The sequence below is a fragment of the Callospermophilus lateralis genome, chromosome 3 (assembly GCF_048772815.1).
Source record: "Callospermophilus lateralis isolate mCalLat2 chromosome 3, mCalLat2.hap1, whole genome shotgun sequence".
Taxonomy (NCBI): Eukaryota; Metazoa; Chordata; class Mammalia; order Rodentia; family Sciuridae; genus Callospermophilus; species Callospermophilus lateralis.
In genome coordinates this window covers 37410869-37438248 of record NC_135307.1, presented here as the reverse complement: position 1 = coordinate 37438248, position 27380 = coordinate 37410869, and the positions used below count along the sequence as shown (strand labels likewise).

The 27380-nt window shown below is 37.6% G+C and overlaps 1 protein-coding gene across 5 annotated transcripts in view; it reads left to right on the top strand.

The window, feature by feature from the left end:
* Positions 1-27380, top strand: part of Stxbp6 (syntaxin binding protein 6) — a 235482-nt gene that overhangs the window by 134626 nt on the left and 73476 nt on the right. Inside the window, exon 1 of one of the 5 annotated variants that reach the window (XM_076850127.2) lies at positions 17824-17846. The exons of the other annotated variants lie outside the window; for them this stretch is intronic. The gene's annotated coding sequence lies outside the window, so the exon portion shown is untranslated. Of the gene's footprint in view, positions 1-17823; positions 17847-27380 lie in introns of those variants that run through there. 5 annotated transcript variants of the gene reach the window in all.

Genomic DNA, 27380 nt, shown 5'->3' with positions numbered 1-27380 from the left:
GTGGCTGTGCTAATTTACATTCCTGCCAACAGTGTGTGAGAGTTCCCTTTCTCTACATCCTTGCTTGCATTTGTTATTTTTTGTCTTTTTGATAATAGGTATTCTAACTGAAGCAAATCAACCTAGATGCTGATCACGGTGTGAATGGATAAAGAAAATGTGGCATATGTGTCCAGTGGAAAATGTGATTTATATGTCCAAAGGAAAAAAAAATGGGCAATATCCTGTTATTTGTAACAAAATGGGTAGAACTAGAAGATGTTAAATGAAATAACTGAGTCTTTTAAAAATTCTGCATGTTCCCTGTCATATATGAATGTTTTTTAAAAAGTTGGGAATGTATGGTAGTGATCCCTGGAATCTGGGAAGGGTTGGGAGGAGAGGAAGATACCGAGAGGTTACATATTGTTACCCAAACACAGATGGAAGTAATAAGAACTGTGTTCTACAGCATAATGGGGTAACTGTTTTTCAAAATAATCTATTATATATATGGATATATATATATATAAATGTATATATTATGCATATATATGTATGTATATATGTGTGTCTATGTATACATGTATAGACATATATATGTATGTATGTATGTGTGTGTGTGTATATATATATATATATATGGCAGTACTTGGGATTGAACCCTGGGGCCCTCTACCACTGAGCAACACCCCTAGACTATTTCTTTTTTTAAGACAGAGCTTTCACTAAGTTGTTAAGGATGGCCTCAAACTTGCAATTTTCCTGCCACAGCCCTCTAAGTAGTTGGGATTACAGGCTTGCACCACTGCGTCCAGCTGGAAATGGAAATCACATATTGTGTATGTGTATTAAAGTACCACACTGTACCCCATAAATATAGGCAATTATTACATGTTAATCAAATATTTGTTTCAAAATCTTGAGGAGAAAAAAATCCTTATAATAATCAGTATGTGTATATGTATGTATTTTTGTAGTACCAGAATTGAACTCAGTAGTGCTCTACCCCTGAGCTACATCCCCAGCCCTTTTTAATTTCTTTATTTTGAGGCAGGGTCCCACTAAGTTGTAGAGGCTGGCCTCAAATTTGCCATCCCCCTACCTCAGCTTCTCTGAATTGCTGGGATTACAGGTGTGTGCTTCTACACCCATCTCTAATAAGCAATATTTGAATGGGTGATTTTTTATGACCAGGTACAGTCAAAAAGAACTCTTTGAGATGCCATTCTTTCATCATTTAGGACTGGTGTAATAGAATGCCACAGAAACTAATTTTTCACAGGTCTGGAGACTGAAAAGTCCAAGATCAAGCTGGTCATGGTCTCTCCTCCTGGTTTGTAGACTGCAGCCTCCTGTTGTTTCCTCATATAGACTTTCCTGGGTACTCTCATTCTCCTGGTGTCTTCCTCTTCTTATAAGGACAATCAGTCATATTGGATTAAGGTGCCACCCTTAAGAACTCAGTTAACTTCAGCTTCCTCCTCCAAGGAACCCTGCTTCCAAATATAGTTACATGGGGGTTAAGGCTTCAAATCTGAAATTTCAGGGGATACAGTTCAGCACACAACAGGTATGTAAAAGGAATAGTAAACAGTGGCCCCTTAGGAACTTAAGTAGATACTTAAATCAACCATTTAGGTATGAAGTTGCAGTCAGATGTAGTTACCTATATTATTCAAACAAAGCCTACAAAATGACTTTGGGTCTGTGTTTAAATTAGAGGGGTGAAATTTGGAAAAGATATTTTATTTCAATTTCTTAATTCTGTTGGATCCAATATGAGCTAATGACAAGGTCACTCATAAGAATGATGTTGGCCAAAGCTCAGAAATCCATTCCCTATACCCTGAAGCCAGTCCTTGAGTTGTGTGACTGGGTATCATTATTTTTGCTCCAAAGGAACTATATCAAAACCTGCTTATGTTTGTTTGCTCAGCCAAATTATCTTCATGCATAAAGAAAACAAAGATTTAGTCAGGATTGGAAGGAGAGGCAGAATTACAAATCTTAAACTAGTGTATACAGGTATAGGCCTTTTCATAAATATTCTCTTTTAATCCTAGCAGATACTCTGTAGATTAACATCCCTATTTTTATAAATGATAAAAATTGAAGCTCTGTGATTTTATATAGTTTATACAAGTTTATAAAATAATAGTGAAATTTTGATTTAAACTTGATTTTTTTTCTAGCATATATTCCTTTTATCCATCCATGTAAGATCCCTAAGTTACAAATAACAAAATATAGCATTCTTATCATGTAGGTTACTTTTTTTGACAGTAAAGAGATCTCACATTGGATGTTCTAGTAGTCTCTATAGAACTTTTAGACATTTTAATCTTTGGAATTTTGTTTATGTACCAATTATAACTCATACCATATATGTTTACAAAGAAAACTTTAAGGGACTGTACTAGAAAATATAGAAAATCAAGATGAATACTCTGTCTTTAAGTAGCTTATGATATAGAAGAAATAAGATATAAAGTTAAGTACATGTAATGGAAGGCAGTAAGTGAATAGGTCCATCAGAGTAGCAATGACAGGAACTTGGGCAGTTAGAAAAGAGGTGACTTTTAGACTGCAGCCCAAATAACCTAAACATGACTGTGCTACCGTGGTTCACAGAGCAGATAATCCAATCTGTGCCCAACACTATTTCAACAAGAAAAAAAAAAGCAAAGAATAATCAAATCAACTGCAAATACCAAAAATGGCAGCTGTAACTGATCAGGTAATGTACTAGAAGGCTTAAGGTACACATAATTCAGAGGAATTCAATGAAGAAAAGTAAGATTGTTTAAACCTGTGCTAAATGGTTACAAGTTTCTTGCTTTGAGCCACTTTGAATGTGATTATTAGCCTTGTTTCATAAGTCCATGACATTTCAAATGAAATATGAAATCTTATTCAAAGATAAAAATATTGTAAAATCATCTGTTAGACCTAGAGATTTAACTAAAGACCTGCTACTACACTGATATTTGTACAAAGAGCCCATTGAATTCCCTATAAACAGAAAACGTTAGAACTTTAGACAAAAGCAGTTAGATGAAACAGTATCTCTAGAAACTCTGCTATAGTCATCTCATTAGCCTTCCTCACTTTAGGAGATATTATGTTATCTATATGAACTTTCTCATGTTTTCCTCTTAAGAAATATACTCAATTGATATCAACTAGTGTTCTTATAAAACTAGTGAAGAGAGGAAAATACTTTATGTAACTCATTACATCATCAAGCTATACTATGTTAGTGAACATTTCAGAATCAGTCATCAGCCATGTCTCTATAGCAATGTGAAGTTATCTAAAGGATAATGAGGTGGTCTTTACTCTTGGGGTGCTTCTGGAAGCATCTGTGGTAGGAAGAATAATGCCTCATCTCCATGGCATACTCAAGATTAGGGTTTCAACGTAGAAATTTTAGGGGGAGGGGCACAAATATTTAGTCCATAACAGTCATGCATGCTTTTATGTATAGCCTTTTGATAGATGTTACCTTTTCATGTCTATGGGAAATACTACTGCAACATTTTGGCTTAGTTCAGATATAGAGATATGACATAAATATGCCCCTGGTACTCTAGCATTGAATATTTAAATCTATTTTTCTAATGTTTACCTGTAGTAAACTTACAATGAACATTCTGTGTGTGTGTGTGTGTGTGTGTGTGAGAGAGAGATTGGAGACTGAAGTCAGGAGCGTTCTACTGCCCAGCCCTTTCTATTTGGGGACAAGGTCTCACTAAGTTGCAGAGGTTGGCCTTGAACTTGCCATTCTTCTGCCTCAGCCTCCGGAGCATCTGGGATTATATGCATGCACAGCCGCACACAGCTACAGTGAATATTGTTGCAGCTACATTCATGATATTCATCCTTCCACTAGCAAAACATAAGTCATTGTTATATTTCTTACTTATAAACAGATTTTTATTATCTTTTAGATGCATAAATATAAAATTATTTAGTGTTAAAATTTTAAGGTAATAAGAAAAATGAATGCTTTCAGTGTTTGTTATTTTACTGAGGTATAATGTACATGCAGTAAAAGGCACACACCTTAAGTGTCCAGCTCAATGATAGCTTACATGTGCAGCACCTATTTGACCACCACCCAGGTCAAGCTATAGAACATTCCCATCATCCCAGAAAGCTCTCTTACCACCCTTTCCAGTCAGAAGCTCCCATCCTCAGAGATAAATACTTCCTGATTCTTGTCACCAGGTTTAATTACATCTGTTCTTGAACTTCACATAAGTGGAATCATACCATGTATATTAACTCTTTCAAGTCTTAGTTCCTTTCATTCGTTATGTTCATGAGATTCTCCCACATTTATGTGTTAATGTAAGCAATTTTTTTAAAATTGCTGACAAGTCTCCTGTTGTATGGATATGTCGTAGTTTATTGAACCAGTCTCTTGTTGCTGTACATTTGAGTTGTTTCCAATTTGGGGTTATTATGAATAAAGACGCTTTGCACATTTATGCACTCATTTCTCTTGGATATACAGATCAGAGTGGAATTGCTAGGTCATAAGAATGTTATGCTTAATTTTATCAGAAACTGCCAACCATTTTCCAAGTAGTTGTAACATTTTACACTTCATTTGCCAGGTGTAAGTGTTCTGGCTGTCCAACATTCTAGTCTTTGCTTGGTATTGCCAGTCATTTTTGGTTTTCTTTGTTGTTGTTGTTGTTGTTGTTGTTGTTGTTTTGTCATTCTGTGTGTATGTTGTAATAAATCATTCCTTTTTTTTTCCAATCTCAATTAAGTGTGAGTGGTCTAAAATGCGTCTAAATAGTGGATTTGAGAACATTTCGATTTTAAATAATGAAAGAAAATATTACTAACATTCCCTATACTTATTCTCACTTTAAAATAGGTTAAAAAGCCAAAACAAACAAGCAAACAAAAATCCTGTCTGTACATTTTAAATAAATCACTTATTTTCCCTGTATTTACTTAAAATAGAGATTAGTCATTCAACTCTGTTTTTAGGTTAGGCTTTCAAGTACAAGTTTTTTGCTTTAAGTTGTAAATTTCATGACCATGTTTGTCCAGGGGTGATATTGTTCCAATAGCTACAGGCAGAGTGCTTCTCCTTCTCCCAAATCTGCATGCATCCCAGGTTTTATTGCCTTCATCATTGCTTTAGATTTTGTTGGTCACATTTATTTCTGATGTTTAGTCAGAACTGGGCCCCTGGGAGTCTGGTTCCTTTAGAGAAGACAGACATCTTGCTGCCTTTATAACAGGCTGATGCTTCAGCACCAGCTGGAGAGGTAATTTGTCTTCATGATTCTTATGGCAACCTCACTGGGCCCTGTCATTTTCACAGTTTGATAGGGACCTCATATCCTTCCCTTTTGATCACATGAAGATGGGTCCAGAGACCTCTAAATAGCACATTGAAAAATTAAGCATGACTAAGCCTCAGTAGCGCAAGGGAATGGTTTTGTGGAATCTTCTCTTGTCATTTAGCCCAGTTATTTGGTGTACAGCTTTCCCAATATTTCTTTCCCAACAGAGATCTGTCTCTCCAAATCTACATCAGATGTGATGAGGAAGCCTGGAGTTTATTTTGGACTTCATGATAGATTAGAAGATAAGCACACACAGAGCTTCTTTCTTGATGTTGTCAAGTGGGTGTGTTTTGTTTTGACTCTTAACACTGCTCCTCTGTAGTGCAGAGTACTGCTGGAGTCTGCTGTTCCACAAAGCTTGGAATGCTGCCCCACCTGGTAGGTGCTTTAATAAACACACTTTGCCTTACCTGGGTTGAAATGTAGCTCTCTGATGGAACCAAGAAGAGCTTAGGATCTGCTTAGTCCTCGGATTTCAGGGATACAAGTTCCCCCTATAGCCCATAGAAATGTCTTTCCCTTATATACGTCCTAAGAAGATGAAAAAAGAAAAATTGGATGTTAGGGACAAAAGTAAGCAGACAGACTAGGATTGTTTGCATTTATTTTAATCTTTAGGGTTTGTAAACTGCAATCTGTAAAGGATATCACTTTGTTTACCTATTACATAATTTGCTGTGTGGGATTTAGCAAGTCACAACCTCTCCTACTTCTTTATTGACAACAAGCATTGACACTAATGATATGCAAGGACCCTCTCACTTCAGAGGTCAAAGAGAGGCTGCATAGCCATGGTTTCTAAGAACACTGCTCAGGAGCTGGACAGCTGAGTTCAAATACTACCACACTTGATATCTGAGCAGGTTTCTCTCTTTCTTGGTACCCTGTACAAAATGGTGGTAATTAGATCACCCACATCACAGGATTATAATCACAATTCATTTAGGGAGGAAAATACTTCTTATTTCTCCTGGCACAGGATAGTTCCTCTTAAGTGTTTAATATATGAAATATTGCTATAATGTCTGTTCTGATTTGAATTTTCTTATTTCCTTAGAAATATCTTCTAAGATTCTTACCAGAATAAGAAGGAAGACAAATTAGTATTGATTTTCTATTTAATATAATGCTTTAATTTCATTGAAATAAATTTCTACATCAAATTTATGTGTAATATCTAAAGGTATTTTAGAAAATTCAAATTAGTAAAAAGAATAAGATAAATGACTCATACATTTACCTCCTAGATATAATCATTTTGTTTTATTGCAAATCATCCTTCAGTTTTTTTTAACTCATAGATTAACTGTTTTCCAAGTTATAATCATTCTGTATAAATCATTTTGATTCATTATTTTTTCATTTACTATTAATTCATAAATGTTTTTGTTATTACATAGGATTAATTAAAGCATCACCCCAGTGGTTGCATAATATTATTTTGAATAGATTCTTTTTTATTTATCTTTGCCAGATCAATGAACACGGTGGTTGTTTATGATTTTTCAGTACTATAAATAAACATGGTTCAATAAGTATTCTTCTTCAGACCTAGATTTACAGGGTTCATTATTTCTTTCAGGTAGATTCCCAAAGGTGGAATTACTAATTCAAGAAACATGAATAGTTTGTGGAACTTGAGTTTGCAAAGGAACTTCCAATGCTTGTTACTACGAGTTATATATGGACATGTCTATTTCCTCACATTTCCCCAGAACCGGTGATCATTTTTCTAACCTGTGCCAACTAATAGGCATCTAAGATACTGCTGTTTTTATCTGTGTTTCATTGTGGGAATGCTTAAACATTTTCTCATGCCTTTGCTTATTTAAAGGTATTTGTTGTTTTAGAAAATGTCTGTTTATATCCTTAACCTGACTGAAATCATGTTGTTTTCTTGTTCACTAATTTGTGTGAGTTCTTTGTAGAGAAATAACCCTGAACCTATACATAAAACATTTGCTGAGAATATTTCCTTGTGTATGTGCTTATTTGAGTTATGATCTTTTAAAATCACACAGAAATAAATGAGAGCACAAATCCAACTTTGAACACTTTTCCACTGTCGATTTTTCTATAGTTTCTAAATTTACAAGTTATTTATGCTATAGGGATTTGGTAATCTTAGTTCTGTTTTCCTCTGGTTTTTCTAGAAGTGTGTGTGTTTGTGTGTATGTGTGTGTGTGTGTGTGTGTACGCGCGCGCGTGCATGTGCACACGCATACGTATGTACATATATATGTATGTGTGTGTATATATATGCATATATATAAATTTAGTACTTTTATATAAACTTAAATGACTTTAAAGAGAACCAAAGTTTCTGGTATTTCCTTTGCATTCTTCACTGAATTATTGCTATAGACTGAAATCAAACCTAAATCCCTTTCCACACTGGTTGGAAAAGCATGACATTTAGTGAGGTGTAATATTCCCCAGTGGTGCAATTATTCTATGAGACTCACAATCAGAGTATTTATTAAACGATTAAAGAGTATTTATTAAAAGCTCCTTATATGACTAAATGTCCGTCACAACAGATGACCCCGTATCCTGTAAGAGACTATAATCGTTGGTTTGGAAACTTGGGGCACTCAGTAAATGTTAGTTCTGAGAACCTCAGAGATGAGGTCTCTGGCACACAGCTTCCCTCCTCTGCCCTCAGACTCCTCCTCCGTGAACTGAATGAGTTGAACTAGCTGATTTCTAAGGAGCTCTGCAGCTCTGGTGTTGCTGAATTTGGGGTATAGAAGCACTTGTGTACACACCACTGTGCAGAGACATAGAAGCCTATGTCTATGCTGTCTACCACCTATTTTCCAATCTGCAACATCATAAGCTTTGCTCATTCACACTTGTAGCAACAGAGAGACAAGGGTTATAATAGCAGTGGAAAAGAATTAAGAGAGACAAACCATTTAGTCCATAGCTGCCTTCTCTTTTAGATAAACCTCTACAGCAATTAAGTGATCACAGAAAATTGGCCACTAGGAATAATAGCACTGATTACCCACATTTATATATCACCTTTCAAGGTTTCCTGGGTCTTGTAAAGCATCAAGGGGCTACTAAACCTCTCCAGTTGTTTGTGAAAGTCCATAACCCTTTAGCAAAACCTAAGTTTGATGTCATTTTGGAATTCAGAATTCTTCTGGGTTCAGAAATGGCATATAATACATGAACTAAATTTCATGTAATATATCCAGTGGGATTTGGGCAGCACTCTTAATCAAACACATTATTACTTTTGTAGCCAAATGCATGATACTCATAATATGTTAGATAAATAATGACTGCAAGTAACTTTACTCAATTTCATGGTAGGTTTTGCCAACACTGAGGCTAAATTTTAAAAGAGAGAAAGAGAGAATTTGGTTTCTGTATAATTTTGTATTTTGCAAAGTAGATAGGGTTTGTGTGCATCAGTAATTCACCATACCATATTCACCTCCTGAAAGCCCCAGATCTGGCTGTGGTCTCCCATAGAAACCTCTCACAGTGATTCATAGGACCCAGCCTTCACCTGGTGTTACAGGCCCTCCAGCTTATATCTCATTCATCTGGAAGCCTTTCTCTTTCCTGACTAAAGCAGCAGCCTTCTTCACAAGCCCATTCACCTAGGCTCCAGCCACACTTAGCTGCTCTGATGTATTCTAGACTTGCTTACTCCTGATGATTCTTTTGATCCAGTTTCCTCTACCTATGACAACTCTGTGTCCATTTCTCCTCATTTCTAGCCTAGCTATATTCTGCTATTAATCCTAACCACCTACCTTTCTCTCCTTTGTTCTGCTCCTATATTAGTCAGATTTTTGTCACTGTGACTAAAATACTTGACAATAACAACTTAGAGGAAGAAGAGTTTATTTTAGCTCATGATTTCGTAGGGTCAGTCCATGATAAACTGGCTCCATTGCTCTAAGCCCAAGGTGAGGCAGGACATCATGGCAGAGGGGAGCTTCCCAGGACATGGCAGCCAGATAGCAGAGAAAGGGAGAAGGCACAGGAACAAGATGCAGTCCCCAAGAGCATGCTTCCAGTGACTCACCTCTTCTAGCCACACCTCACCTGCCCATAGTTATTACCCAGCAAAGCAGTCCTTTCAAAAAGTTAATTAATCAAGTGGATTAATCCACTGATTAGGTCACAGCCTTCATAATCTAATCATTTCATCTCTAGATAGTTCTGCATTTACATAGAAGCTTTTTGGGGACACCTCATATCCCAATCATAATAACTTCTGTATTCCATATCTTTATTAAGGCAACTATCAAAGGCTGTCTAGATTAGAATAATTTATATGTGTATTCTCTACTAACTTATGAACCCCTAGAGTATTGGTTCTGAAATCTTAGTAAACATGAAGCACTGCTTATTTTTAACCCAGATTTCTGGGTTCTTCTGTCCTCTCTCCTGAGAGAGTCACTTTCATTAGGTTTATATGCAGGACCCAGGTTAACTGCATGCCAGCGAATCTCTGATTATTTAAATTCTTTGGTCACACTTCCTTGAGGAATGCAGTGGCAGGATCTTTTGCTGAAACAAGAAGCTACCCTTTAACTCTGAAGTCAGAACCTAAAACTGAATTGTCACTAAACATCAGTCCACACAACAGTGCTGCCTTTATCTTTGTTATCTCATTTCTTCTCCTTCACACAATTGTCTTGGAAGTGAGATCAATAACAGATGATAGGGATTATAGTATAGTTTCTAGTAACATTTGTGTAGGAGGTTCCTTAGGAGAGCAGACTTGAGCCAGTCGTGCCTTTAGTAATACCAGAGTGTGGAAAAAGTCATGGTGAGTGCAAAGACAACCAAGTGCTAACAGTATGATGGGTTGATAGACAGCCTGAGAATATTGGAGAATGATTAAAACACACACACACACACACACACACACATACACACACACACATTTAAAAAAAAAAAAAAAAAAAACATGAGATCCTGTGGGTTTGCCCAGGCTGGCCTTGAACTCCTTTCCTAAAGTGATCCTCCTGCCTCAGCCTCCTGAGTAACTGGAACTATAAGAATGCGCCACCACACCTGGCTCAGGATTGTAGATATTTAAAGGCTGAATAATTTACCTGGTCCCATCATCCACTAGGGACATGTGTTTCAGAAATGCTGCTGCCTGCTCTGGATTTAGATTTCTCAGGCTGAAGATGGCCTACTTGTAGTCTATAGTTCAGCCCCACCAAAGATACCCACCCTCTTCTTTTGGGTTTCTAATAGTGATGATGTTGATGAACACAGTGATTCATAGAGCTAATGTTTGGTGAGCTCTGTGTGCTGGAACTGTGTTAATCACGTTACATGAATTATCTCATTTGCTCCTCAAGACAACCTTGAGAAGAGGTGTTATTTTTGCATGGTTTGCTAGTGAGGAGCAGGATGTGCAGAGAAGTAAGGCAGCCTGGCTGTGCCAATAGAACTGATGAGGAGGGAGTAGGACAGGGATGTCATTCCAAGTGAGCTGACTCCGGAGCCCAAAGTGCTCCCACAGTGCTCCAGTTACCACTTCTGAATTTTCAGTGTCCTGACTTACTGTATAAACTGAAACTCTGAAAAAAAATTCATTCTATTTAATTTCCTGTCTTTTGAAATATTTATTATTCACAATTTAGGGTTATAATTTAATTTAATGCTACAAATAAATATTGTGGTGTCATAATTTAATTAACAAGTATCCTTTTGAAAGACTTGGGGTTTTGATCAATTTTGAATGTTTGGTTTTTGTTATTACAAAAAATGATGCCACAAACATGCCTTAAAATAGTTTTATTTTATTATGCCCTTAGAATAGATCCATTGAAGAAAAATTTCCAAGTAGAAAAGCATATACATTTCTACATGAGAAATATTGTCAAATTGCTTTGGAAAGCTTTATGGCAATATAAAATGACCCACAGATTAAAACAACAACTGAAGCTCTGCTCTATCTTCTGTGCATATAAGAGGACTTGTTTTTCAGTTGTATCTTTGGATATGTCATATGTGAATGAGAATAACTTCAATTCTGTGTGTGGGAACCTCTACCAGGCAGAAGTGACATAGGGGCTGCTTGCCCAACAGAAAGATGTACCACCAGGAGTGGCTGGGCATAACACAGCTCTGAAAAGAAGTCAAGTACAACTCCTAATAATCTCCTTGCTTTCACTGGGCATGAATGCCAATTAACCTAGGCCTGTTGTTTATGCTAGAGCTGAAGAATGGACCCTTGGATAGAATACAAGCTCACTGCATTCAAATCACTCTAATCATTCTTCCGTAATGGGACAAACTAAAAAGAATGAACAGCACATCAGATGAGAATTGCTTATGGCTTTTAATTTATCTCATGGCTGTAGTCAATAAAATCAAATGAGTCATTCACATTGAGAAAATCTGGACACTTAAGCTCTGTACCTTGCTCCTTTGCCTCAGTTATTGGAAAATGCCACCATTTTGACCAGCTATTAGATTGATTTCAGGGGAGATAACAGTTCTTGGGAACATTCAAGGGCTCAACACATGGAATGTGGTTAGTGATTGAAATGAACATAGACATAATATCTTGGCATTATTTTCTTAGAACTTATTTCAGAGACCAAAACTAATACATGGCAGGTAAAGAAGAAAAAGAGTCAGATAGACTCAAAGGAAATATCAGAAAGACACTCAGATACAATATGGAAGGAGTTAGGAAAGATTTTCCTGAACATAACCAAAGAAGAAAGAGTTAGAATGGAAAAAATTAAAAATAAAGTTTGAAGGAAGTTATTAAAGGAGGAAGCCCCATTCTCCATCAACCTTTCATTTACTTGGTATCTACCCCCTTAGAGCACAGCGCTTGGCTGGGTAGAGAGGGGTGTGTGTCCCTGCCACATTTGCCTGTGTGAAAGATTTACGTTAGTGTGAGCAGATCTATAAGACGTGGGTAAGTGCCCCATAAAGCATGCCTGTATGGGCAAAGCAAACTCTCAGGGGATGAGTACAGCCAAAAGGAGGTGCAGTGTGTTCTGTGAACTGGGTGTTATGGAATCTGTTGGAGCTTTTCTACTCAGCCTTGTTCCCTGCTCCTGGGAGACTTCTCTGTTCTGGCTCTCCTCCAGTTAACCAGACTGTCTCTAGTCTCCCTGCCCTAGCTGCCTAGTAAATACTTCCACCTGACCTAAGTTGAGGCCAGTTCAATCCCTCCTGCCATCTTTCCCTTGAATATCCCTTCATGGTTAGCAACATCTTCTGTATGACTTTCTCACGTCTTAGATTGGACTTGGTTGTCCAGTTCTCTCACATATTCAGTAGCTGACATTTAAGTCAGTTCCAAGTCCTAGTCATTTTACGCTGGTTTGCTTCGGGACTGTATCTCCTCTCTTAGGAAACACTGAGGTACTTTACAAAGTGGTCTTTGTTTTTATTGTCCTTTTCCATTCAAGGACTCCTGTGCTCTCCCAGAACTTCTTATTTCTAAACTATAAACCTAATCATAATAGTCCTATTTAATTTCTAAAACCAGTCCACATCCCCTAATGGGACTTGCCTCATCCCATTCTGCTTTTACCATGCCCTGTGTCCCACATGCTTTTTCCCTTTCCCTTGACTTGATGCTATATACCTATTTTTATGATCATTGGTTCTAATTTCATTCATATTTATATTTTATCACTTTTTTTATTACATGGTCTTTTGTAAAGTGCCACTTGTCCAAAAGATGGAATGAGTGAACTGGAGTTCAAGACCAGAATTATTTTACTGTAAAATTAGCTGTTCCTTACATGTTCTATTTGTGATTGTGAAGTTGAATTACTTAAGAAGTCTGTTTTCTAGCTTTGGAATGCCTAGAAAATGTTAAAGGGAGGGGCACATGTTTTTATTCCCATTTAAAGGCAGGAGAATAGAGTAGCTGTTCATTGAGTATATACCTTATAGCCCCAAATGCTCTTTGCTGTGACCCTTTGTTCCATATTACTCACAAGATATTAGTCAAAATTGGAAGTCCTAGATCCATCTTTAATATCTATATATTGCACAACTGGGGGCTTTTGTTTATATATGTATTATTACCTAACACTCTCAGTGCATGGGGGTTCCTAGCCTAGTGAGGTAGCACTGCCTGATGAGTGAGAACAGACTCTGAAGCTAGATGGCCTAAGTTCTAATCTCTGTTCTGCTGCTCACAAGCTACATGACTTTGGCAAGTTCCTTAGCCTTTACGTACCTGGGTCTCTTCATTTATAAAATTGATTGAAGGATGGTTTTTAGGGAATGATTAAAATGAATAATTTTTTAATCATTTGTGTCACTGGAATTCTGAGAGTCTGGGGACTGCTTCTGCCAACTGAGAGAATAGTGGACAGATTGTATTCACTGCATCATGCTTGGAAGATAAGAGTTCAGGTGTCCCCCTTGCAGCTTGGCTATTGGGAATGCCATTCTTGGCTCTCCTCCTTGCCCAATGTCTCCCTGCAGAGCTCTTTGGAGCAGCAGAATGTGGAAAAAGAGTTTCTGTTCTACTCCCTCAGACCCACTGGAATTCTATTTACAGTAATTGCTAGTTGAGAATGTGTGGATACGCTTGACTTGCTTCTGTTTCTTCTCAAACACCTACTTGGTGGCATATTGGCAGAGTACCTCACATTTGATATTCTCCCATGTGACCCTCTGTAGCTCAGCAGACCTCACTGTCTGCAGGCCAGTTGGAGTCAGTATGGACAGTACAGAAGATCACATCTGGAGTGCTCTTAGTGTGACATTCAGGGCACAAGAACTGTGATCCAGATACCTGTACAGGAGTCTGCTCCAGATGCCCACAAGGAGATAGTATGTAGAGGGGCAGCAGCTCTGCATTCCATGACTCTTCTGGAAAGAGAGAGACTCAATCCAAAGGGTGTGGTTGACCCAGATCAGGATTACCTTCTGAAGATGCAGCCCCAAGACTTCTTCCTTCTTAGGATTATTTCTCTCTTAAAAGAACATTGAAACATCTGGCTCACTTGCCAAGTCCTTTGCCTACCTCTAATTTCTAAAGCAAAATAAATAGATGATGTAGCATGTTTTAGGTACACATTGAACAAATCAAAGTTTTACCTAAATATTTTTCTACATGATATTTTTCTGATTTATAAAGAACATATGTGTGCCCTCAAGGCTAATTCCAGTGGTGGATGGAAAGAATATCAATTTTTCTCTATCTAGTCAAATGAGATAGTTTTCCTTTTAAATACTGTAATCTAAGTAAGTCCCCTAGAGGGGCTCCTGATATTTTCCTTTCCTTACAGAAAGGGAGGGGGATTAATTAATGATGAGGTTCTAATGTGAAATGAGACTGTAGTCTTTTACTAACTTTTGAATTACATTTTCCTTGTTGTGCTAGTGAGCTTTCCATCACTGTGAAAAAATACCTGACACAATCAACTTAGAAGGAGGAAAGGCCGATTTCAGTCCATGGTCAGTTTGCCTATTGCTTTTGGGGCTGTGAAAATGAGTACATCATGGTGGGAAAGTGTGGCAGAAGCTTCTCATTTTATGGTGGAAGCAAAAGAGAAGCAGAAGCCAGAGTCCTAATATCTTCTTCGAGGACACATCCTCAGTGACCTGACTTCCTCCCACAAGGCCTCACCTCCTAAAGGTTCTACCACCTCCCACATGCTCATAATCGGGCCTTCAACACATGGGTCTTTGGAAAACATTCATAATCTGACCTATAGCACTTACCTTTTGACACTCAAACTAAACATATATAAGTGGGGTATTCAAATTAGCCCCTACATATCCTACAGAGGTAGTAGCACTGAGGAGATACTCAATCTCCACTAATTGCCCTTTTGTTTATATTTGCCATATTTTTTCCTGGAAATGAAATATCCATAAGCTTGTTGGAAGGACTTCATCACTGGTGGAGGCAAACTTTTGTCCTAATTGATTTTTAGGTCTTATTTGTACCTACAATTATCACACTGTACAAAGGTATCTGTACACAGATGTTATAAGTTCTCCCTTAGGAAATCCCTGGAGAACAAGGGTATAACTGAGCAAGAAGAAAACATGAGATACAGGAAACAGATATTCAACATAGGAGAGAGGCAAAGAGAAATCTTAGGAAGACAGATAATAGAGCCCAGGATAAATGCAGCGCACTGGCATGAACAGCTTGCCTATGCTTCTACCCTGATACTTGACTGATAGCTTGGCTCGATATAGAATTATAAAGGAGCAAATGCACCAAACTTAAATGAAGCATAGAGCACTCAACTAGCAGTTTGTGTCCATCTCTACACAGGACTTCTCCCTCTGAGGAATAAACAAGGGCTTACTATACTTTGAATACCCTGTTAATAGCCTGTTTCAATTTATTTCAGAGGAATATATTGAAACAAATTTCCTTTTCCTTTGAAATTTTGGAAATGTTGTTCTTCTACAGTCTAGATTCCAGTTCTGCTGTTGAAGAACCCCAAAGGATTTTAATTCCTGATCTTTTCTTTTTGATTTATTTCTCTCTTTTATGAAAACTTGTAAGATCTTTAAATTCCTAGTGTTTTACAATTTCATAGTAAACTATCTGTGGGTCATCTTTTTTCATCTGTTGTACTCTGATTTATGACCCCTTTAGTGTTGAAATTCATTTATATCAAATTTTCTTGAATCAACTTTATATATATATACATATATGAATGAATGATTCTTTCTGATATTTCATTATTCAGACATTGCTGACCTTGTGATGGATTTGGTCAATTACCTCACAAACCTTTCAACTTTCTTCTCGTTTACCTTTGGGTACTGCATATTTTCCTTTCCTTACACAGGCTAGAAGCTAACCATCTGTATTTCCTAGGCTTTTTTGCAGCTCGTGTTCTGAACTTAATTTAAATTCACCTTTGCTTATTTTTACCTGTTGCCCAGTCTGGCCATGGAGACTTTTCCCTGGGACAGTATTAGCAGGGATCCCACTTTAGGCCCACCAGCTCTGTGAAAAGCAGAAAACAGGCTGATTGGCATCCATTTTGCTTGTTTGGGTGGTGGCAGGTAAAGCCCATCTTTGCAGCCAGCAGCCATAGCTGTGACTCCCTGCTCTTGGCAACATTAGCCTGCTTCTGGAGCTGGCAACAACAGTGGCAGCTGGCCACTTCAGGAGGCAGCCTCTTGATGGTAGAGTCTCTTTGCAGGTTAGTTCTTTGGTACAGTTTGGGATTTGTGAAAGCTCAACCTCATGTCTGTTTGTTTAGTCCTTCATTGTAAGACATAATTTCTGCTAAAAATAAATAACATGGATTTTTTTTTTCTTTTCAGAGGACCCTCATCTGTATGACCTCTTGCTTTATTTCTCTAATTTTACATGTTTCTATCTTCCAACTTTAGTTTGGGAGATTTTCTTAACTTTTGTTAGATTGAGTTTTTTAAATTCATACATGCATACATATATAATATTTTCCCCTCTGGATGTTCTTATTTTATACATCTTATTTTATGAATAGACCATCTTCTGTTTTCTTTCTGAGGGTATTAATGTTAAATTTCTAAAACTTTTCTTCTCACTGCCTTGTTCCTGTTTTCTCCCAGTTGCTTTTGACTGTCTACTTAGGCCTCTAACTGTTGCACTAGAGACTTGGCTTAGTGATCTGTGGTTGATCTGCTCATATTTAAGAGCAGCATCTTAGAAGCTGATTAGAAGCCCTGAATGTGTGTTGGACATTGTTACTCTCAGCCTTCATTATAAGGAGGTCCAGGTCTGGGTCTGTGGTTTAGTGATAGAGTGCTCGCCTAGCATGTGTGAGGCCCTGGGTTCAATCTCCAGCACTACAAAGGCAAAAAAAAAAAGAAAAAAAAAAAAAAGGGAGGTGGGAGACTGTAAGGAGGTCCAGCTATGCTGGTTCATGGGGGAACCTGGATGTAAAGATCTGTTTTACTCTCTTCTTTGTAGATTGATTCCCCAGGAAAGGATTTCCTAATGTTCCACATGTAGAAAGTATGGGCTGGCTGCCTGAATCTTGGGAGCTGAGTCTAAATCTAAGCATATGAATGTTCTCTTTGACGAAAAGCAACCGCAGTGATTTTTAGTACCTTACCCTAAACTGTGCATGGCATAGAAAACATTATAAAAGGCAACACCTACCTGTCAAAACAGAAAGGAACTGGGGCATCCTATTGCTTCTTGAACAGACTTTCAACCATTCTTTCAATTTAGCTCCATCTTTACTTCTGCTTCCAAAGGTACCTAACGCCAGAAGATGCTTGTCTTTAGGGAGTACATTGCTGTACATTGGGTTGCTTTGTCTTTTCCCTACTGCCCACTTAGGTTTCAGCTTTCCTGGGCCTGCTTGGGTCATTAACCACCCATCCATTTGGGCTCTAGCTTGCAAAGTTTTATTGATATTGTGTTCTTTTGTATTTTGTTTTTGTTGGATCTATACCTTTCAAACACAATCTCCCTATTGTCATTTTAGTCAGACTACAAGTAAAAGTGTGTATGAAGACTACAGCCTCACCTGGAATTGTTAGCCTGTCTATAATGTGAGTAATAGAAGGCTACTATATTGGTTTTGCTTAAATATTGTCACTTGATTAGTTAATAAGCTTAATAGCATAGTTATCTAAACTGTGTGTTCTTAAACTTTGTGTGTGTGTGTGTGTGTGTGTGTGTGTGTGTGTGTGTGTTTGTATCTCTGAGCTTAAAATAGAATGGATATAGCTAAAAGAAAGAAGTGCTGGGTGTCCTAAAATATGCACCACTTTCTTCCTGACACTGTTAGTAGGATTGCTTTAAGCTGTACCAGCACCAAAGATCTGTCCTTCACACTGACTGGAATATACTTAGTGGGAAACATATGTAGCCAACATCTAAACCCCAAGGGCAGGGGGACAGGTAGGTTTTTGATTTTCCTTTATCATGTTTAGCGTGATAGGAATTTGTATTTGCCACCCCATCAGCATGGTTTTTAAGCATTTGCTATTGCAGAGTTGTGGAAAATCAGAAATGATTTGCTTGAGTTCAGTGAAACCTTTCACATCAGCACATTCTCACTGTTCTTCATACCCAGCGCCTACAGCAAAGATTTAATAAGCCCTGTTTGCAAAACAAAAAGAGAAAAAGGTAATGGCTCAATGGAAAGCCCCATTAATGCTTCAGACCACTGACTGTTGAATCCAAATATAGATTTTAGGAAAGAGGGCTGAAGAGAGTGAATTTCCTTTAAGACAGAATTCATTTTTTTTATTTTTGCAATAGGAGAAATTAAACTCAAATGATGAAAATGAGAAATTAAAAGTGCCAATGTGTTCTTAGTATAATGTTTGGCTTTTATTTGAAATTATATAGTTTTTAGTTATTATAAATTGACAGGTTTAGAATTTTACTGATTTTGAGAAAAAAAATCAGGAAGGATTATATAACTTACCTTTTAATAGAAGATACACTTAAAAAATAGCTATACTAAAATAAAGTACCAAAGGATGGGAAAGGATTACATGGTATGTGTAGTGTAATATTTAAGAAGGTTTTTCACCAAAGCCTTAACTGTCGAGCTCATAAACTTGTGGATGAAAAATACATAACTCTTCTGTCAAAATATGTTCTCACTCATGCTTTGAGCTCTGACATCACTTCGGGTGGTGCAGAAACTAGATGAAATTCTAGAGTTCCATGTTGGCTGTTTAGAAACACAGCATAAGGGCATTCATGTTCTTGCTCAATTGTTTGGCTGCCTCTTTGAGAGGGCTCAGGGAGAAAGCACAGCTCAGAACAGTTGGTTCTCCATTCCACAACTTCATTTCTGTGACTCAACCAACCTCGAACTGAAAATATTTGAAGAAAAGGATGTTTCATCTATACTGAACACATACAGATTTTTCTTCTCATTCCCTAAACAATATGTAGCACTTACATTGTTCTGGGTATTATAAGCCGTCTAGAGATTATTTAAAGTGTAAGGGAGGATTTGCATAGGATGTATGAAAATACCTTTGCATTTTATGTTAGAGGCTTTAGCATCTATGGATTTGGGTATCTGAGAGATACTAGGACCATCCTCTTCAGATACTGAGGATACTTTAGCTAAGGATTGGCTTCAAGGAAGGAACAGCAAGGTGTTCGAGAAGGCTTGATTCGGAGTTGGGAAACTTGGATTGTGGTTGAAATTTATCTACTCACTAATCGTAAGTCCTTCTTAATTGCTTTATTTTTTTATTCTAAGGTATTTAGAAAGCATATGTTACAAAATTAAAGTAATATATAGAACGATAATTGTACTTTGATAGTCAGATGAAAGTTGAGATTACATGGAGAAAGAATAAATTTTTAAAGCTAATGTGAACTGACAAATCATAAAGGTAAATGGAATTATTGACAATGAAATTATTGGCAATCCACATAAAATTGATATTATCAAATTTCCAAATAAACTAGCAAGAGTATATAATCAGAATTATTGATGAGTTCTAGATTTCAGAGATTTCACAGGAATTATTATTAAGATAACCACATTTATCGAGTGCTTAATGTCACATCTCACACTGAAATCATTAAGTGCATTATCTTATTTATGATCTTAGTAACAACTTGTATTTACAGTTACTATTATCATTCCTGTTATATAAATGATAACTTAGAATATAACCTATAGATGAGAACTGCAGTTTAGGTGTCTTTGTACCACATAGATAAGAGGTAGTAGCCATGTCTATTTAACTCCAAAACAAGATGTTTTTAGTCACCATGCTATTGTGTTTCCAAAGTTGGAAATAGTTGAGGATTATGTCAAAGGGTAAAATATAAAAAATAGCTAATTCTTCCTTTCTCTCTTTTATGAAATTGAAGCCACTGGGGTGAGTTATATACAAAAAAGTATTTATCAGATAGCCCTGCACTGAAGGAGATTCTGGTCTACCTGAGGGGGTTAGGGATTTGAGCAATTAAAGAGTCAAGGCAATGTATAAACATAGAGGAAGAAGCTAGGTACATTTACTGAGTAAGAGGAAATTCATGAAGACTAAGTTCAAAAACTGATCATTGTAAATGAAAGGCAAACCAGGTTTATTTTCTGGAACCCAAGAACTATATTCAAACATTTCTGTATGTAAAGTAAATGGGCATCTGCCACAAGAGGTAGCTCATTTCCTGTTACTATGTAAAGTCAGCATTTAGTACATTCACATTGTTGGATGACCATCACTACCATCCATCTTCAGAATTTTTCATCATCTCAAACTGAAACTCTACATTTAACAATACTTCTCCATTTTACCCTCTTTTTATCATTAAAAAATTATCATTATTATAATATTGATGTATTAATTGTACAATTGAGTTTCACTGCAACATTTACATGCGTGCACATGTTGTGCCTTGATCGTATTTACCTTCCCTTCTGCCCTCTCTTTCCTCATAATCTTACTTTCAGATCATCCTTTTTTTTTTTTTTTTTTTTTTTAGTTTACACATGAGAGAAATATGCTTGTCTGGCTTATTTTGCTTAAACATGGTGTTCCCCATCCCATCCATTGTCCTGCAAGTGGCAGAATTTCATTCTCCTTTGTAGCTGCATAATACTCCATGGTGTATTTATACACCATATATTCTTCATCCATTTGTCTGTTGACTGACACCTAGGGTTGATTCCTTGTCTTAACTATTGCGACTATTGCCACAATAAACATGGAAGTATAGGGATCTCTTTCATATGTTGATTTCATTTCCTTTGGATAAACATCCAGGAGTGGTGTAGCAGGATCATATGGTAGATCTATTTTAAGTTTTTTTGAGGAACCTCCATATTGTTTTATGGTGGTTGTCCTAATATACATTTCTCACTGAGGGAATGCATAAGGGTTCCTTTTTCTTTACATCCTTGCTAGCATTTGATTCTTATTTTATTTTTGTTAAATAATAGCCATTCTGACTGGGAAGAAATAGAATCTCAGTATAGTTTGGATTTATGTTCCCTTAGGGATATTTTAAACTAAAAATACTTAGAAGTCAAAGATATTTTGGGAAGACCAGTTTGAATATGAAGGAGGACTTTCAGGGAGAAGGCAAACCTTGAGCTCATACCTGAGATAACTATCATTTATGAGTTAACTAGTCAAACTGTTCTTGCTCATAGAGGAACCAAGAGCTGTATGGGAGCTCATGCTCTTGGACAGACCTGCCTTTCTCTGCCCTTGGTGGCCTCCCCTCTCAAGGTAAGGGACTGACTGAGTGTGATGATCTTTAAGGCCCAACCATTCCAAGCATTCTTAGGGTCCTGAGGCACCTGTTCTTAGCAAGACTGTCAGCCTCAGTCGTTTATCCTGTGGCCTTTAGATATGTCAAATCTTGAGTATAGGAAAACACTCTCTGCTCAGACACTAAGTTTAGAAATGGGAAAGCTCACCAGAGTGTGAATACTGAGAGAAGTGGCACACCTGAGAGAGGTAGCAGACATCTCCAAAAATCTCCAAATCCAAGGTATCAGATGTATTTTTTTGTTAAAGCATTTCTCTTAAAGTAAAGAATAGAAATGCCACAAAAATTTTTCTGTTCCTCCCAGATTTTTAAAGATATCACACCAGTTTTATTTCATCCTGAGCTAGGAAGGTTGACGCCTTGAGACTCCCTATAAAGAAATACCTTGTCTTTGGTTCTTGATTTCCAAGACTGGACCAAAGCAGAGCACTAACAGGGCAAGTGGTGGAGTTGGTACCGGAAAATCCAGGAAAAACCATTTTTTTACTCACATAGCATGAATTTAAATGTAAAGGGAAAAGCTGTGTCAAGGCACAGTGAGAAGCTTTAGAATTCAGTATTTCATTTTGAGTGTACCTCTCATGGGGCAAACATAGAGAAGGGTTTATAAATAATATTAGTAACAAGCATTACAGATGCATGTTTTACCAAATACACTCAGAGTTTTGGAAAGTCAGCACTGACGATTGATTTGCCAGGAGCACTCCTTTGATGCAAAGGCATTCTGTGGATACCTGGGGGGCATATAAAGGGACAGTTTTTGAAATGCCATGTCAGCAAGTGCTGCCCATCTCTTATTGACTCTTGGCTCAGCTGGGCAAAGCTTTGGGGGTTTTATTGCTTTTGGAAAGAAGAGCTATATTAGAATTATTGTCCTTTGGGAAACAAGTCAAAATAGAATTCCTTCAGTGTGTCATTGAAATTTAAAATGAAAACAAAATACTGGTACCTTCTGTTCTTGAATTTTCATTATGAATGGAAAGTAGAAACTGGGAGCTGTTTGCAACTATTCTTCAGGTCATTTTAACCAAAATTCATTAAAATTGCTTTTGAGGACATAAGTATGTTTTGCCATAAGGCAATTGTTCTTTTTTGTTTTTTTTTTAAGGATTAGGTTAGTCTCTGTAGCTTGTCCCATTGCACAGAATAAAGTGGCTGATGAATCCTTTGAATCTCAATGGCTTACTTAAGCCTTCTTTTTCTTCTGAATAAGATATGTTCATTTTGCAAAGATAGCTAGACAGTTGCATGCTAAAAAGTGTGAGATTTCTTTTAATAGGGAAGGCATCCTTTAATAAAAGAGAGTTTTAGTTTTTGTTACTCCCCTCCCCACGTAAATAACAATTTATTATTTCGTTCTTTTGTTTGCCAGTTAAGTGCTTATGCTGTTGGAAAGTTCCAATTCAAAACAGTTTTTAGGGTATGGGGTTAGAAATGATTATGGAATGTGATGGACATTATTATCCAAAGTACATGTATGAAGACACAAATTGGTGTGAATATAATTTGTATACAACCAGAGATATGAAAAATTGTGCTCTTCATGTGTAATAAGAATTTTAATGCATTACACTGTCATATATAAACAAAAAAATTAATTAAAACTAAAAGCATTCTTTTAAGGATAGTCTGACATTTTCATTAGCTTTTACAGAAGAATCCCAGGGTGCTTTAGACACTATGGAAGAAAAAATAAGAGGGCAGAACCAAAACAGCACAGTGGAGACTCCACCAACCAATTCCAGACCAACAGGTTCAGTGGGTCATTTTTTTCTGTAATAAACTGAATATTTGGGGAGTTTTTCCACGTCTAACAGCTTTTTTTGAAAGCATTCAATGTGGAAACTTTATAAAAGGTTCCCGTGTCTAGATACTTCCATAGACCCTCAGCAGTTGCAGATTCAATATTTGAGGTTTTAGCCATTTGTGAACACTGTTTCCATGGTTTATGACATAAATTTTGTGATTTCTTGATCATAATTTTAGCTATATAATTTTTATTTTGAAAATAGTAGTGGTATCCTTGAGCAGATCCTCAAAAGGAAGAGCATACTAGGTAAAGACTAAGGAAATCTGAGTAAAGAATGAATTTAACTTAACAATATTGTACTGGTTTGGATAAAGTAGTTGTGACAGATATCCCCACCTAATGCAGGATATTAATCATGGGGAAGACTGTGTAAGAAGTACAGAGGAAGTTTCTGGGTTCTCTTTACAACTTTCTGTATACCCCAAACTATTATAAATAGTTTATTTTAAACAAATATATGCTATAGAAACCTTGGGACATTCAGAGAAATAAACAGTTGTTCCAAGAAACACAGTATTTTGAGGGACATTCATATATAGCGAGCATATATGATTTTATGATATGTATGCACATATTGTTTCATAAGTGACCATCTTTCCAAGTGAACATCTCTCCATGTCACTGAATATCTTATTGCATTATAATTGTTGCATAATATTCAGTTATATGAAAATATTGCAGAATATATTTAACCGGTCCTTCTCATTACTCATATTTCATTATTGTAAACAATGTCATGACTTAGTCATGTTAATTAAAGCTTTGTTCATATTCACTGTTACTCCCTCAAGAGCAGTTTCTAGAAATGGTATTACTGACTCAGAGAATATGCACAGTTTCAAAATGTTGATAGTTTTGGGTACATAAATTTGAATAATGTATCAAGTGGAACTGATTTGGTATGAGGGATTATATGAACAAATGGATTTATAATGGAAAAGTGGCATTCTAGAACTAGTCAGTCAGGAAGTTTAGGGAGATCTAATTTAAAGCTTCTGTTTATTTATTTATCTTTGAAGCTTTGCTGAGAATGACTAGGGATAGGGTAGGGAACTGGAAGAGAATGCCTAAATAAATACAGCCACATTGAGACATGCGGAAGAAGGCTGAGTAGATGCAACCCAGTGCAGGCTTGGCAAGGAGGAGAGATCTAGAGACAGGTCAGGCAGGCCATGGTGGGTTCATCTCCTTCTGCTGGGTCTGAGGAGGAGGCAAAGGCAGATCTGCCAAAGCTCGGGCATCTCAAGGCTAGTACACTTAGGAGCAGTGTGGGAAATCCCCAACTCCAAATCCAGTACCCTAGAAGAAGGGCAGGCATTGTGGGCAATGGCTGCTCTGGATAGGAACCTGCCTTGATGGGTTGTGTCAGACAGTGAGGGGAGGACCTTGCCAAGGAATAGGATGGAGAAAGCTAATGTCTTGATTTTCACCACTCAGTCCATAGGTCACTAGCATTCAATTTGGGGCAAATTGGAGTGAGTCTCCTCTGGGGAAACTCATATATCTGCCCTGTGCATTGTCCCTCCAGGCAGTTACTAGCCTGTGAGGTATGCTTCCTCCCTCATTACCACCCTCTGCATCTCTATACTCCAGTGATGACCAGAGCAGTGCCTGCTCCCACTGTTGCAGTTATCCACCTAAGGGTGCCCATTCAGATTATCAGCTTTTAAAAATGCATCCATGTTATTGCCAGGAGAAGTCCACAGTATTTGGGAAGATATTTATATATAGCCAAGTAGGCATGATTTTATGAGACATATACACATATTGTTTGATAATTTCCTTTACCAAGTAAACATCTTTCCATGTCACCAAATATAATTATTATAATTGTTACATAATATTAAGTTATATGAAAACATTGCATAATGTATTGAGCCAATCCTGTCCCCCTGTCTTCAGGGAATTTAGGTAAACTCCATTCCAGCCCAGCTACCTCCATCATGGGTGGTTAAAAATGGACCTCAGTAGGAAACTGTGTTACTGTCTTCAGATATACTGAATTTGTGAATGTCGTCTCTATTGATGTACACTTGTCATCTTAACATTTTGTCTTGTTTCAAGTGTTTTCCTGCTATAAAGTTTAAGTGGCTTTTTCATGATGTTTTGAATGAGGCTCCACTGTTGTCTTGAGTTCTTTGCTGAAGTCTATTCCCTAGACAGGGATTTGTTTTTCTGTCATAACTTGAGGAATATTCCAATGTAAACGGTATCAGCTGGCTGGAGCTCTGGCCACCCACCACGGTCTTCAGAACATGAGGAGATTCAGGAAGCCCTAGAGTTCCAAGAAAGGTGTCGAGAGGCTTCTGAACTTCACCCTGGAGTTAGTGGCCTGTGAATTCCGAATGAGCCTCTCCCCTGTGTTCCCACCATTCTGTTCTGTTCAGATTTTCCGAAAACCTAGGAGATCCAGTCTTTGGGTAGCTTTTTCATAATTAAATCATCTGTTAAATACAGTGTGTGGGAGAAGTCCTAAGGAGTAGGGGAGTGAAAAGAGTATAAAAACAATGGTCTCTAAACAATGGAGTAGTCTCTGAGCAGCATCTTTGCTTTGGGGAATTTCAAAGCAGTGAGAAGACACCCTGTCAGTGGAGGAATGAAGAAAACCTTGTGAAATGTGACTCATCTAACCTTTTAGAAATTGGAGCTGCCCCACAATGCTATTAGTCTGAGTCTTCCTCTCTGCCTTCTGGCCGTCTGTGCTCCTCCTCTTCTTTTTAGGACTGCAGTGTACAGAATTAGAGTCATCATAACCAGTGGTTCACAACATGTTCTCATCACTGAACCATCATGACCCACTTTTTTATATTTGGTCATTTTTAATAAATATGCCTTCCATTTATGGGAATTGAGCTGTTTCTAGATTTTAGCTCCTAAGCCCCCTTTACCTTTCACTCTCACTTCAGAGCCCAGGTTCCCAGTGCCATATGGTGGAGTGCAGTGAGTCCTGCACCTAGACTGAAAGTCCTGCCCCAGGAATGCGATCCTATTACCACTTCCTGTACTTTTTCCATTTACAACTCCCTGTCTTTAGCGGTTCTTCCCTCTATACACATAGAGCAGAACGCCTTTGGTAGGATAAGCTTCAGTCATACCCATGGTGTAGTAATTGTGAGGATGTGAACTAAATATTAATATGCCCCTGAGGGGTTGCAGTAGATTTTACATTGTCTGGGAAATTTTCAAAATCTTTGTTCCTGTTTCTGGTCCTTGTATTCCCCCCACCCCCAATACCAGGAGCAAATTCTTGGTAGAGTCTAGCTAGGGAAACTTTCCACTGGCTTCTCTGGGAAATATTGTGAACAATGTAGTAAATAAGCCTGTCTTTTAAAGTATTTTCCCAGGACCCTTTTGCACAAGACAAGTTAGGGCATGTGCAGGAGAGAAGACAAGTGTCCCTTTAGTAACGTCATGTCGTGTCTCAGCCTTTCACTCACAGGTGCACCCAGATCCTTCTCAGAGCACATGGCTGGCAAGCCTATTAGTAGAAACAGATTCACCATTTTATAGGTGAGGAAAGAGAGTTTGCACCAAGAGGATAAAAAGCAACAAGGAACAAATCATCCAGGGGTTGTTCCCATGTAAGCAGCAGGTAGGGAGCAGGCGGCTGGTTTGGGGGGTTGCTGCCCTTCATGGCCCCTCAGGAGCTAGAGTTGTTTGAGCATCTTCATCTCTGCCTGGCTTTCTATTGTTCACAGAGGACAGCTCCTGCCAACCAAGATCCTGTTTCTGTTTTGTTAAAACAGTGCCTGGAGCTCAGGGAAAGAAAGGCTGTGTGGAGAGGCAGGAAACATTAAAAGGGGAGGAAGAAAATGGATTCTGTCAAATTGTTTGTACAGTTCCTCTCCTTTTTCTTCCTCGTCTCTTTTAAAATAATTGGTTTAGGACTATAATAGAATTGCCGTCAAACAAACCCTGAGAGTTGGTTATCTTGGGTGCAAGCAAGAAAGTAAAAGTGTGCCAAATGAGATCATGGAGTCTGAATGAAAAGAAATATTGATCCACCACTGAGAGC